This window comes from Natator depressus, chromosome 28, assembly GCF_965152275.1.
Source record: "Natator depressus isolate rNatDep1 chromosome 28, rNatDep2.hap1, whole genome shotgun sequence".
Taxonomy (NCBI): domain Eukaryota; kingdom Metazoa; phylum Chordata; order Testudines; family Cheloniidae; genus Natator; species Natator depressus.
This window is the reverse complement of record NC_134261.1, coordinates 12,725,072-12,738,017: the sequence shown is the minus strand read 5'-3', so window position 1 is coordinate 12,738,017 and position 12,946 is coordinate 12,725,072. Positions and strand designations below refer to the sequence as shown.

The 12,946-nt window shown below is 66.0% G+C and overlaps 1 protein-coding gene across 1 annotated transcript in view; it reads right to left on the bottom strand.

Moving 5' to 3' along the window:
• LOC141978941 (uncharacterized) overlaps positions 1–6,571 on the bottom strand; it is a 52,796-nt gene extending 46,225 nt beyond the window's left edge. The window contains 1 exon segment of the mRNA XM_074941342.1: positions 6,433–6,571. The gene's annotated coding sequence lies outside the window, so the exon portion shown is untranslated.
• Positions 6,572–12,946: the final 6,375 nt, after the last annotated feature.

Genomic DNA, 12,946 nt, shown 5'->3' with positions numbered 1-12,946 from the left:
CCCCTGGAGTCGGTCCAGCACTTGTCTAACCTGGGACACATGGTCCTCCCAGGTCTGGCTAAAGACACAGATATTGTCAATATACGCCACGGCAAAACTCTCCATCCCCCTCAGGAGCTGGTCCACCAGGCGCTGGAAGGTGGCCGGCGCTCCCTTGAGGCCGAAAGGCAGGGTCAGGAACTCATAGAGCCCCAGTGGGGTGATAAAGGCCGATTTCAGCCGGGCATCTGCATCCAGCGGCACTTGCCAGTAGCCCTTTGTAAGATCCATGGTGGTAAGGTACCGGGCTCCTCCCAGCTTGTCTAGGAGCTCGTCCGGCCTGGGCATGGGGTAGGCATCAGATACAGTGATGGCATTGAGCTTCCGATAGTCCACACAGAACCGGACCGACCCATCCTTTTTGGGGACCAGCACCACCGGCGAGGCCCAAGGGCTGGCCGATGGCTGGATCACCCCCAAAGCCAGCATGTCCCGGACCTCTCTTTCCAGGTCCTGAGCAGTTTTCCCCGTGACTCGGAAGGGGGAGCATCTTATCAGCGGGTGCGACCCCGTCTGCACCCGGTGGACAGTCAGATTAGTGCGTCCAGGCTGGTTGGAAAACAGCTGTCGGTAAGGATGCAGCACCCCCCTGACCTCAGCTTGCTGGGCAGGGGTTAGCTGATCCGAGAGGGGAACTGTTTCCAGGGGAGAACCAGCTCTGGTCCCAGGGAACAGATCTACTAAAGGGTCATCTCCCTGCTCCTCCCACTGTCCACACACGGCCAACACCACATTCCCCCTGGCATAATATGGCTTCATCATATTCACATGGTACACCCGGCGGTGGTTCGACAGCTCCACCACATAGTTTACCTCATTGAGCTGCTTGACGACCTTGAAAGGGCCCTCCCAGGCGGCCTGTAGTTTGTTCTTTCTCACGGGGATGAGAACCATCACCTGATCCCCGGTGGCGTAGGCTCAGGCCCGCGCCGTGCGGTCATGCCAGACCTTCTGCTTCCTCTGGGCTCTGGCCAGATTCTCCCTGGCCAGGCCCATGAGTTCAGCCAGTCTCTCTCGGAAGATCAGGACATACTCCACCACTGACTCTCCATCGGGAGTGGCCTTCCCCTCCCACTCGTCTCTCATCAGGTCCAGGGGGCCCCTCACCCTCCTTCCATATAACAGTTCGAAAGGCGAAAATCCGGTAGACTCCTGGGGCACCTCCCTGTACGCGAACAGCAGGTGAGGTAAGTACTTGTCCCAATCCTGCGGGTGCTGGTTCATAAAGGTTTTCAGCATCATCTTTAGCGTCCCATTAAACCTCTCCACCAGCCCATTGGACTGGGGGTGATACGCTGAGGCCCAGTCGTGCCGGACCCCACATTTCTCCCACAAGCACCAGAGCAGGGCCGACATGAAGTTGGAGCCTTGGTCTGTCAAGACTTCCCTGGGGAACCCCACTCGGCTGAAAATGGTCAGGAGCGCATCTGCCACGGTGTCTGCTTCAATGGAAGCTAAGGGCACTGCCTCGGGGTAGCGGGTGGCAAAATCTACCACCACCAGAATGTATTTCTTCCCCGACCGGGTCGTCTTGCTGAGAGGCCCCACGATGTCCATGGCCACCTTCTGGAAAGGCTCCTTTATGATGGGCAAAGGTCTCAAAGCCGCTTTCCCCTTGTCCCGGGCCTTCCCCACCCTCTGACAGGGGTCACAGGATCGGCAATACTGCCGGACGGTGGTAAAGACCCCGGGCCAGTAAAAGTTCTGTAGCAACCTCTGCCAGGTGCGCCGGATTCCCTGGTGCCCTGCGAGGGGGATGTCATGGGCCAGGGACAGGAGCTTGCGGCGATACTTCTGGGGGACCCCCAGCTGCCTCCTGACCCCACAGGACTCCCCTTCCCCTGGGGGAGCCCATTCTCGGTACAGGAACCCCTTCTCCCACAGGAACCTCTCCTGGCAGCCTCTCCTCACGGTCCGGCCTACACTGAGGTCGGCCAGGTCCCTGAGCTTCCGCAAGGAGGGATCTTTCCTCAACTCGGCCTGGAACTCAGCGGCTGGGGAAGGGATGGGGCCCGGTTCCCCCTCCGTGGCCAGGTCTGAGGCCGCAGCCTCTCTGAGCCGTGCTCCTCGGCACTCCCTCCCCACCAGGGTAGGGTCCTGCGCCTCCGTTGTGGTACCCTCCCCAAGGTCAGGGTGCAGTGCCCCTCGCCGGCTCTGGCTACGGGTCACAACCAGGGCGGTCTGGGGGTTGCTTGGCCAGTGCTCTAGGTCTCCCCCATCAAAACTTCAGTGGGCAAATGGTGGTGTACCCCCACATCCTTGGGGCCCTCCTTGGCCCCCCATTTCAGGTGTACCCTTGCCACGGGCACCTTAAATGGGGTCCCGCCCACCCCCGTCAGGGTCAGGTAGGTGTTGGGCACCACCCGATCTGGGGCCACCACCTCGGGCCGGGCCAGCGTCACCTCCGCCCCCGTATCCCAGAATCCATTGACCTTCCTCCCATCCACCTCCAGGGGAACAAGGCACTCTCTCCGGAGGGACAGCCCCGCACCCACCCTGTAAACGGAGCACCCTGAGTCCGGAGCATCCGGCCCTCTGGCGGAGCTGGCCGGGGGTACTCTTCCCTCCTCAGCAGGTGGTAAACTGGTAGCCCCCCTTTCCTGGGTCGTCTGCCCCTCGTCCAGCTGAGTCCCTACGCAGTTAACCCTGGGTACGTTGGGTCTGCTCAGTTTGTCCCTGAGCCCGGGGCACTGGGTCCGTACGTGGCCTCTCTGGCCACAGTGATAGCAGCTCAGGTCACGTTGGTCCCCTCGAGCGGGTCGGAGGGGCCCGATGCCAGGCGTTCCCCTTTGGAGGGGGTTCTCCCTATTTCCCCGCTGGGAGGCCCCATGGTGACTCTCTCTCTGCATTGGGGGGAGCCTGTTCTTTTGGGACTCCTCCCGGCTACCCCCTGACCGACTGTTCACAAACTCGTCGGCCAGCTGCCCTGCGTGCTGGGGGTTCTCGAGCTTTTTGTCCACCAGCCACAGCCTCAGGTCAGAAGGGCACTGTTCATACAGCTGCTCCAGTACGACTAGGTCCAGCAGGTCCTCTTTAGTTTGGGCCCCAACTGTCCACTTGCGGGCATATCCCTGCATCCTGTTGACCAGTTGTAGGTAGGTGACCTCAGGCGTTTTACGCTGACTCCGGAACCTTCTCCGGTACATCTCGGGGGTCAGCCCAAACTCACGGAGCAGGGCCTGTTTGAACAGTTCGTAGTCCCCTGCCTCTGCCCCTGTCATCCGGCTGTACACCTCCACGGCTTTGGGGTCCAGTAAGGGGGTGAGGAACTGGAGCCTGTCCGCAGGGTCAACCCTGTGCATCTCACAGGCATTCTCAAAGGCCGTCAGGAAGCTATCTATGTCCTCTCCCTCCTTCCGCTGGGCCAGGACGCACTTATCAAAGCTCCTGGAGGAGCTTATGGAGGGGATGGCATGATGGGACTGCCTACAATGCCATGTAGCCGATCTGTGACTGCTAGCAGCAAATATCTCCAAAGGGTGGTGATAGGAAACTAGATGGGGAGGGCTCTGAGTTACTACAGAGACTTCTTTTCCCTGGTGTCTGGCTGCTGGCTCTTGCCCATATGCTCAGGGTCTAACTGATTGCCATATTTGGGGATAGGAAGGAATTTTGCCCAGACTCAGATTGGCAGAGACCCAGGGGGTTGGGGTTTTTCCCCTTCCCCTTCAGCATGGGGCATGGCATGGGTCATTTGCAGGTTTAAACTAATGTAAATGGTGGATTTTTTTGTTATTTAAAGTCTTTAAATAATGATTTGAGAATACACTGATGGTGATCAGGGCCCCATTGTGCTGCGCTTTGCAGAGAGCCTGACTGAGATCAGCACCCCCATTGTGCTGGGCGCTGCACAGACAGAGGGGGACAGTCCTTCCCCCAGAGAGATCACAAGCCAAGTAGACAATGGGTAGGAGGAAAACAGAGAGGGGCTGGGACTTCCCCAAGGTCACCAAGCAGATCAGTGACAGAGCCAGGAACAGACCGTGCAAACTCCAGAGCCCCAACACTCTCAGCTTGGAAAGGTCCCCAGATCCCACTGTATTAGGCTGCGGGAAGAGGTGGTTTGTCCATGGATGCACAAGGTGTCCTGGCAGGGCAGCTCAGCTGCAGTCCCTGCAGACAGCTGGGGGGGTGTCCCCTGGGTCAGGAGAAGTCAGTGTCCAGTCCTGTGGGGCTGTGCGCCTGGCTCGTACCTCCTGCACTCACTGCTGCCCCTCCGTTACCAGCTGCACTGTTCAGCCAGCCCCACGCCCCAGTGAGGTCACTGTCCCCCTCCCCACCCCAAACCGTCCAACTGGGACATGGTGCACCCGTGCCAATCAGACTGCACTAGTGTAAATTGTGTCTGTACGAAGGGTTTGCACCAGTGCCTAAAACACCAGTGTGGCAGAGACCTTCAGTACCCAAAACAGCGCTAGAACTGGGATCTCTTTCTAGCTCTGTCACGGACAGCCTGGGTGACCTTGGACACGTCAATGTTTCTCCCCCCAACTTTCGTCTATTTACCCAGCTGCCCGCTCACTGGGGTCTCCTCTCTCTCCAGAGCTGCTCACCCCTAAAGTCTGTGTGGGTGTCCCCAGGGCCAAGGTAGCTCAGCTCTGGAAGAGTCTTACAAGGGCGGCTGTGGAGTCTCTGTCTCTGGAAGTTTTTAAGAGCAGGGAGGACAAACCTCTGTCAGAGATAATCTACCTGCACTTGGTCCTGCCTCGGCAGAGAGAGCTGGACTTGATGACACCTTGAGGTCCTGGCCAGCCCTACCTTGCTATGGTGCTATGCAATCTATACGTAGAAAAACACAACCTACAGAATCAAACCCACCGCCGCCAGGCCAGGCAATTGAGGGGAAAAAACCCCAAACCCCCTCTCGGCTGCACGGGCCAGTTGCGGGTCAGCGGTGAAACCCGAGTGTGTTTCCCGTCGCCGTGGGACCGACGGACAGAGCGAGACAAGGCAGCGTTTGCAGGGAAACGCACCCTCCGGCCGGCGGATCGGGGGAAGGGCAAAGTCGGAGACAGGGGCCGTACGTTACTGCGGCGGGACGGGGCCCAACGCTCGGGGCCCAGCCCGGTCGAACGGACGAGGAGAGAGCAAGTGGGGGGGGGGTTGGGGGAACATTTTCTATCCATCAGTTGTGGGGGGGGGGGGGGAGATTTGGGAGATATTTTCTATCCATCAGTTGCGGGGGGGGGGATTTGGGGGATATTTTCTATCCATCAGTTGCGGGGGGGGGGGGATTAGGGGATATTTTCTACCCATCAGTTGTGGGGGAGGGGGATTTGGGGGATATTTTCTATCCGTCGGTTGTGGGGGGGGGATTTGGGGGATATTTTCTATCCGTCGGTTGTGGGGGGGGGGATTTGGGGGATATTTTCTACCCATCAGTTGTGGGGGGGGGATTTGAGGGATATTTTCTATCCGTCGGTTGTGGGGGGGGGATTTGAGGGATATTTTCTATCCGTCGGTTGTGGGGGGGGGATTTGGGGGATATTTTCTACCCATCAGTTGTGGGGGGCGGGGATTTGGGGGATATTTTCTACCCATCAGTTGTGGGGGGCGGGGATTTGGGGGATATTTTCTATCCATCAGTTGTGGGGGGCGGGGATTTGGGGGATATTTTCTATCCATCAGTTGTGGGGGGCGGGGATTTGGGGGATATTTTCTATCCATCAGTTGTGGGGGGGGGATTTGGGGGATATTTTCTATCCGTCGGTTGCGGAGGGGGGGGATTTGGGGGATATTTTCTATCCGTCGGTTGCGGGGGGGGGGGGATTTGGGGGATATTTTCTATCCGTCGGTTGCGGGGGGGGGGGGATTTGGGGGATATTTTCTATCCGTCGGTTGCGGGGGGGGGGATTTGGGGGATATTTTCTATCCGTCGGTTGTGGAGGGGGGGGGATTTGGGGGATATTTTCTATCCGTCGGTTGTGGGGGGGGGGGAACGGGTCACAGACTCCCCCTTTGAGGAGAGGAGAGACACCCCCCCGGAGCGGGCGGGGGGGGGATTTCATGGGGCCACGGAAGGGGGGGAGGGGGGGCCGTTTGAAGGGGTTTTATGGGACTGCCCAGCACAGACAGACACAAAGTGGGCCCCCCCCTTCACACGGGCCGCGGGGGGGGGGGCAGTTTGAAGGGGCCCGGGGGGGGCGGTCCCTGGACCAGGGAAGGGGGCAGCAGCGGGGGATGGGCGGGTGCCCCCCCCCCGCTTCTCCCAGGGACCAGAGACACTTCAACGCCCCCCCCGCCCACTACGGAGGCCGAACCGGGACCAACCAGCGCAGGCCCCGCCCCAGCTTCCGGCTGGCCCAGGCGCGGGGGGGCTCGGCCCAGTCCCCCCCCCGAGGCGCGGCTCGGACCCAGGCCGGGCGCCCCGCCCCCCTCCCGCCCGGCTCTTACCGGCTCTGCCCCGCGCTTCCCGCCGCCGCAGCTGGCCCCGGAAGTGACGCACACAGCGCTGTGGGCGCGGGAGTGGGAAGGAGAAGGCACGTGACGGTTGCAACCGTTAGGGCCGTTGGAGCGCGGCGCTGCCCCCCCTTCTCCGTTGGGGGCGGGGTTCTCCACAGCCCCGCCCCTTGCCCCGCCCCGAGCCCCGCCTGCCGCTCCCGGCCCCGCCCCGCTGCGGCCGCGGGGAGCTCGGGGGGGCCCCCCCCACCGGGGCAGGGGGCGAACCGGGCCCGGCCCCTCCCCCCCCCGGGCAGGAGCCTGTCCCCGCCCCCCCGCGGGGCCGGCGATAACCCCTCCCTGCCCGGGGGGGGGCAGCCCCTGGGCCGGAGCCTGCAGGGAGCGAGCCCGGAGCCCCCCTAGCCCGGGGGGGAGATGGGGGGAGACGAAGAGGCCGGGGGGGGGGGAGATGGGGGGAGACGAAGAGGCCGCCGGGGGAGGAGATGGGGGGAAACGAAGAGGCCGGCGGGGGGGGGAGATGGGAGGAGACGAAGAGGCTGGCGGGGGGGGGAGATGGGGGGAGACGGAGAGGCCGGCGGGGGGGGAGATGGGGGGACACGAAGAGGCCGGCGGGGGGGGGAGATGGGGGGAGACGATGAGGCCGGCGGGGGGGGGAGATGGGGGGAGACGATGAGGCCGGCGGGGGGGGGGGAGATGGGGGGAGAGGAAGAGGCCGGCGGGGGGGGAGATGGGGGGAGACGAAGAGGCCGGCGGGGGGGAACGGGGGGAGATGGGGGGAGACGAAGAGGCCGGCGGGGGGGGGAGATGGGGGGAGACGAAGAGGCCGGCGGGGGGGGGAGATGGGGGGAGACGAAGAGGCCGGCGGGGGGGGGAGACGGGGGGAGACGAAGAGGCCGGCGGGGGGGGGAGACGGGGGGAGACGAAGAGGCCGGCGGGGGGAGATGGGGGGAGACGAAGAGGCCGGCGGGGGGGGGAGATGGGAGGAGACGATGAAGCCGGCGGGGGGGGGAGTTGGGGGGAGACGAAGAGGCCGGCGGGGGGGGAGATGGGGGGAGACGAAGAGGCCGGCGGGGGGGGGAGATGGGGGGAGACGAAGAGGCCGGCGGGGGGGGGGAGATGGGGGGAGATGAAGAGGCCGGCGGGGGGGAGTTGGGAGGAGACGAAGAGGCCGGCGGGGGGGGGAGACGGGGGGAGACGGAGAGGCCGGCGGGGGAGGAGATGGGGGGAGACGGAGAGGCCGGCGGGGGAGGAGATCGGGGGAGATAAAGAGGCCGGCGGGGGGGGGAGACGAAGAGGCCGGCGGGGGGAGATGGGGGGAGACGATGAAGCCGGCGGGGGGGGGAGATGGGGGGAGACGAAGAGGCCGCCGGGGGGGGGAGATGGGAGGAGACGATGAGGCCGGCGGGGGGGGAGATGGGGGGAGACGAAGAGGCCGGCGGGGGGGGGGAGATGGGGGGAGATGAAGAGGCCGGCGGGGGGGGAGTTGGGAGGAGACGAAGAGGCCGGCGGGGGGGGGAGACGGGGGGAGACGGAGAGGCCGGCGGGGGAGGAGATGGGGGGAGACGGAGAGGCCGGCGGGGGAGGAGATCGGGGGAGATAAAGAGGCCGGCGGGGGGGGGAGACGAAGAGGCCGGCGGGGGGAGATGGGGGGAGACGATGAAGCCGGCGGGGGGGGGAGATGGGGGGAGACGAAGAGGCCGCCGGGGGGGGGAGATGGGGAGGAGACGATGAGGCCGGCGGGGGGGGAGTTGGGGGGAGACGAAGAGGCCGGCGGGGGGGGGAAATGGGGGGAGACGAAGAGGCCGGCGGGGGAGGAGATGGGGGAAATGGAGAGGCTGGCGGGGGGGGAGTTGGGGGGAGATAAAGAGGCCGGCGGGGGGGGGAGATGGGGGGAGACGAAGAGGCCGGCGGGGGGGGAGATGGGGGGAGACGAAGAGGCCGGCCGGGGGGGGGAGATGGGGGGAGACGAAGAGGCCGGCGGGGGAGGAGATGGGGGGAAACGAAGAGGCCGGCGGGGGGGGAGTTGGGGGGAGATAAAGAGGCCGGCGGGGGGGGGAGATGGGGGGAGACGAAGAGGCCGGCGGGGGGAGATGGGGGGAGACGAAGAGGCCGCCGGGGGGGGGAGATGGGAGGAGACGATGAAGCCGGCGGGGGGGGGAGTTGGGGGGAGACGAAGAGGCCGGCGGGTGGGGGAGATGGGGGGAGACGAAGAGGCCGCCGGGGGGGGCGAGGGGGGGAGACGAAGAGGCCGGCGGGGGAGGAGATGGGGGGAAACGATGAGGCTGGCGTGGGGGGGAGATGGGGGGAGACGAAGAGGCCGGGGGGGGGAGATGGGGGGACACGAAGAGGCCGGCGGGGGGGGGAGATGGGGGGGACACGAAGAGGCCGGCGGGGGGGGAGATGGGGGGACACGAAGAGGCCGGCGGGGGGGGGAGATGGGGGGAGACGGAGAGGCCGGCGGGGGAGGAGATGGGGGGAAACGATGAGGCTGGCGTGGGGGGGAGATGGGAGGAGACGAAGAGGCCGGGGGGGGGAGATGGGGGGACACGAAGAGGCCGGCGGGGGGGGAGATGGGGGGACACGAAGAGGCCGGCGGGGGGGGGAGATGGGGGGAGACGGAGAGGCCGGCGGGGGGGGAGATGGGGGAATATGGGGGGAAACGAAGAGGCCGCCGGGGGGGGGGAGTTCGGGGGAAACGAAGAGGCCGGCGGGGGGGGGGAGATGGGGGGAGACGGAGAGGCCGGCGGGGGGGGAGATGGGGGAATATGGGGGGAAACGAAGAGGCCGCCGGGGGGGTGGGAGTTCGGGGGAAACGAAGAGGCCGGCGGGGGGGGGGGAGTTGGGGGGAGACGAAGAGGCCGGCGGGGGGAGATGGGGGGAGACGAAGAGGCTGGCGGGGGGGGAGACGGGGGGAAACGAAGAGGCCGGCGGGGGGGGGGAGTTGGGGGGAGACGAAGAGGCCGGCGGGGGGGGGAGATGGGGGGAGACGAAGAGGCCGGCGGGGGGGGGAGATGGGGGGAGACGAAGAGGCCGGCGGGGGAGGAGATGGGGGGAGACGAAGAGGCCGCCGGGGGGGGGAGATGGGAGGAGACGATGAGGCCGGCGGGGGGGGGGGGGGAGTTGGGGGGAGACGAAGAGGCCGGCGGGGGGGGAGATGGGGGGAGACGAAGAGGCCGGCGGGGGGGGGAGATGGGGGGAGACGAAGAGGCCGGCGGGGGAGGAGATGGGGGGAGACGAAGAGGCCGGCGGGGGGGGAGATGGGGGGAGACGAAGAGGCCGCCGGGGGGGGGAGATGGGAGGAGACGATGAGGCCGGCGGGGGGGGGAGTTGGGGGAGACGAAGAGGCCGGCGGGGGGGGGAGATGGGGGGAGACGAAGAGGCCGGCGGGGGAGGAGATGGGGGAAACGGAGAGGCCGGCGGGGGGGGGGAGATGGGAGGAGACGATGAGGTGGCGGGGGGGGGAGATGGGGGGAGACGAAGAGGCCGGCGGGGGGGGAGATGGGGGGAGACGAAGAGGCCGGCGGGGGAGGAGATGGGGGGAAACGAAGAGGCCGGCGGGGGGGGAGTTGGGAGGAGACGATGAGGTGGCGGGGGGGGGAGACGGGGGGAGACGAAGAGGCCGGCGGGGGGGGGAGACGGGGGGAGACGAAGAGGCCGCCGGGGGGGGGAGATGGGAGGAGACGATGAAGCCGGCGGGGGGGGGAGTTGGGGGGAGACGAAGAGGCCGGCGGGGGGGGAGATGGGGGGAGACGAAGAGGCCGGCGGGGGAGGAGATGGGGGGAAACGATGAGGCCGGCGTGCGGGGGAGATGGGGGGAGACGAAGAGGCCGGCGGGGGGGAGGGGAGATGGGGGGAGACGAAGAGGCCGGCGGGGGGGGGGAGTTGGGGGGAGACGAAGAGGCCGGCGGGGGGGGAGATGGAGGGAGATGATGAGGACGGCGGGGGGGGGAGATGGGGGGAGACGAAGAGACCGGCGGGGGGGGAGATGGGGGGAGACGAAGAGACCGGCGGGGGGGGAGATGGGGGGAGACGAAGAGGCCGGCGGGGGGGAGATGGGGGGAGACGAAGAGGCCGGGGGGGGGGAGATGGGGGGAGACGAAGAGGCCGGCGGGGGGGGGAGATGGGGGGAGACGAAGAGGCCGGCGAGGGGGGAGATGGAGGGAGACGAAGAGGCCGGCGGAGGGGGGAGATGGAGGGAGACGTAGAGGCCGGCGGGGGGGAGATGGGGGAGAGGAAGAGGCCGGCGGGGGGAGATGGAGGGAGACGAAGAGGCCGGCGGGGGGAGATGGAGGGAGACGAAGAGGCCGGCGGGGGGAGATGGAGGGAGACGAAGAGGCCGGCAGGGGGGGAGATGGAGGGAGACGAAGAGGCCGGCGGGGGGGGAGCTGGAGGGAGACGAAGAGGCCGGCGGGGGGAGATGGGGGGAGACGAAGAGGCCGGCGGGCGGGGGGAGATGGGGGGAGACGAAGAGGCCAGCGGGGCGGGGGGAGATGGGGGGAGACGAAGAGGCCGGCGGGGGGGGAGTTGGGGGGAAACGAAGAGGCTGGCGGGAGGGGGGGGGACATGGGGGGAGACGAAGAGGCCGGCGGGGGGGGGAGATGGGGGGACACGAAGAGGCCGGCGGGGGGGGGAGATGGGGGGACACGAAGAGACCGGCGGGGGGGGGGAGATGGGTGGAGACGAAGAGACGGGTGGGGGGGGGAGATGTGGGGAGATGAAGAGGCCGGCGGTGGGGGAATGGGGGGAGACGAAGAGGCCGGCCGGGGGGGAGATGGGAGGAGACGAAGAGGCCGGCGGGGGGGGAACGGGGGGAGATGCGGGGAGACGAAGAGGCCGGCGGGGGGGAATGGGGGGAGATGGGGGGAGACGAAGAGACGGGTGGGGGGGGGAGATGTGGGGAGATGAAGAGGCCGGCGGTGGGGGAATGGGGGGAGACGAAGAGGCCGGCCGGGGGGGGAGATGGGAGGAGACGAAGAGACCGGCGGGGGGGGGGGAAGATGGGTGGAGATGAAGAGGCCGGCGGGGGGGGAGATGGGGGGAGAGGAAGACTCCGGCGGGGGGGGGGAGATGGGGGGAGAGGAAGACGCCGGCGGGGGGGGGAGATAGGGGGAGACGACGAGGCCGGCGGGGGGGGAGGTGGGGGGAGACGATGAGGTCGGTGGGAGGGGAGATGGGGGGCGACGAAGAGGCCGGCGGGGGGGGGAGATGGGGGGAGAGGAAGACGCCGGCGGGGGGGGGAGATGGGGGGAGACGAAGAGGCCGGCGGGGGGGAACGGGGGGAGATGGGGGGAGACGAAGAGGCCGGCGGGGGGGAACGGGGGGCGATGCGGGGAGACGAAGAGACCCGTGGGGGCGGGGGGCAGAGCGGATGTGGGGGGGAGCGGGGGGATCCCCAGACCGGGGACCTGCCCAGACCCGCTGGCTGCAGCCTCTCGGGGCAGACTGTCCCTTCCCGGTGACCAGGGAGCGGAAGGAGGCAGAGCCGGATTCGTCGCACACGGGCCAGCCGTGGGTGCTTCGGCCCAGTGTAGACGTGCCCTGGCCTTAGGGCTACGCTGCCCTGAACACACCCAGGGCACCCGTCTCACAGCCCGGGGCAGCTGGCTCGGGCCTGTGGGGCTGGGGCTGCAGGGCTATAAAATGGCAGTGCAGACAGATGGGCTGGAGCCCAACCTCTGAGGCCCCACGAGGGGGGAGGGTTTCCGAACCCAGGCTTCAGCAGGAACCCCGATATCTGCACCCCAGTTTTGAGCCCCTCAGCTTGAGCTCCAGGAGCCCACGTCAGGTGACCCAGGCCAGCCTGCTGCCATCTTTATCCCGGGAGAGAGGGACTCTACGGGGACGTCTCCATTGCAGTGTCAGCCCAGGGGTGCTCAGAGCAGCACCCTGGAAGCCCCCTATTCACCACTGTCGTATAAGGGTGACATTTTTTGTACGGAGTCGGCCTGGTGAGTAAATACTGTGTCTGTAAATCTCCCCACTGGTTTCCACTGAATGCCTCCCATGAAGTGAGCTGCAGCTCCGAAAGCTCATGCTCTAATAAATCGGCTAGTCTCTAAGGTGCCACAAGTCCTCCTGTTCTTTAGACGAGTATTGGTTTTCCAGCAGAAAATTTTCCATGTGGGGGATTTTGTTTTCCCGGTCAGACCTTGCCAAGGGAAGCGGAGAGAAAATGTTTGACTTGCCTCCTTCCGAACAGCTTGGCCTAGACACTCTAGGTGTGGGTCACTGTCGTGGCCTTGCTGAGGATGGGGGCATTTTAATTATTTGAGGAGGCCACAAGGTGTTTGGGGGAGATTATGAGGCTGTTACCTTTTGAGATAAAGACTAAGAAATACAGGACTAGAGAATTCTTTTTGAAATCTGGAATTTAGGCACTTGGTTTAAAGCAGGGGGCTCTGAGTTCCTGAGAAGGTTTTTGTTTGCAGGAAGCAATGTGAGTTGGTCTGTCATTGTACCAAAGGGGGAGATGGTTGCTTGTGAAGGAAGAGAGAGGACTGAACGCCTT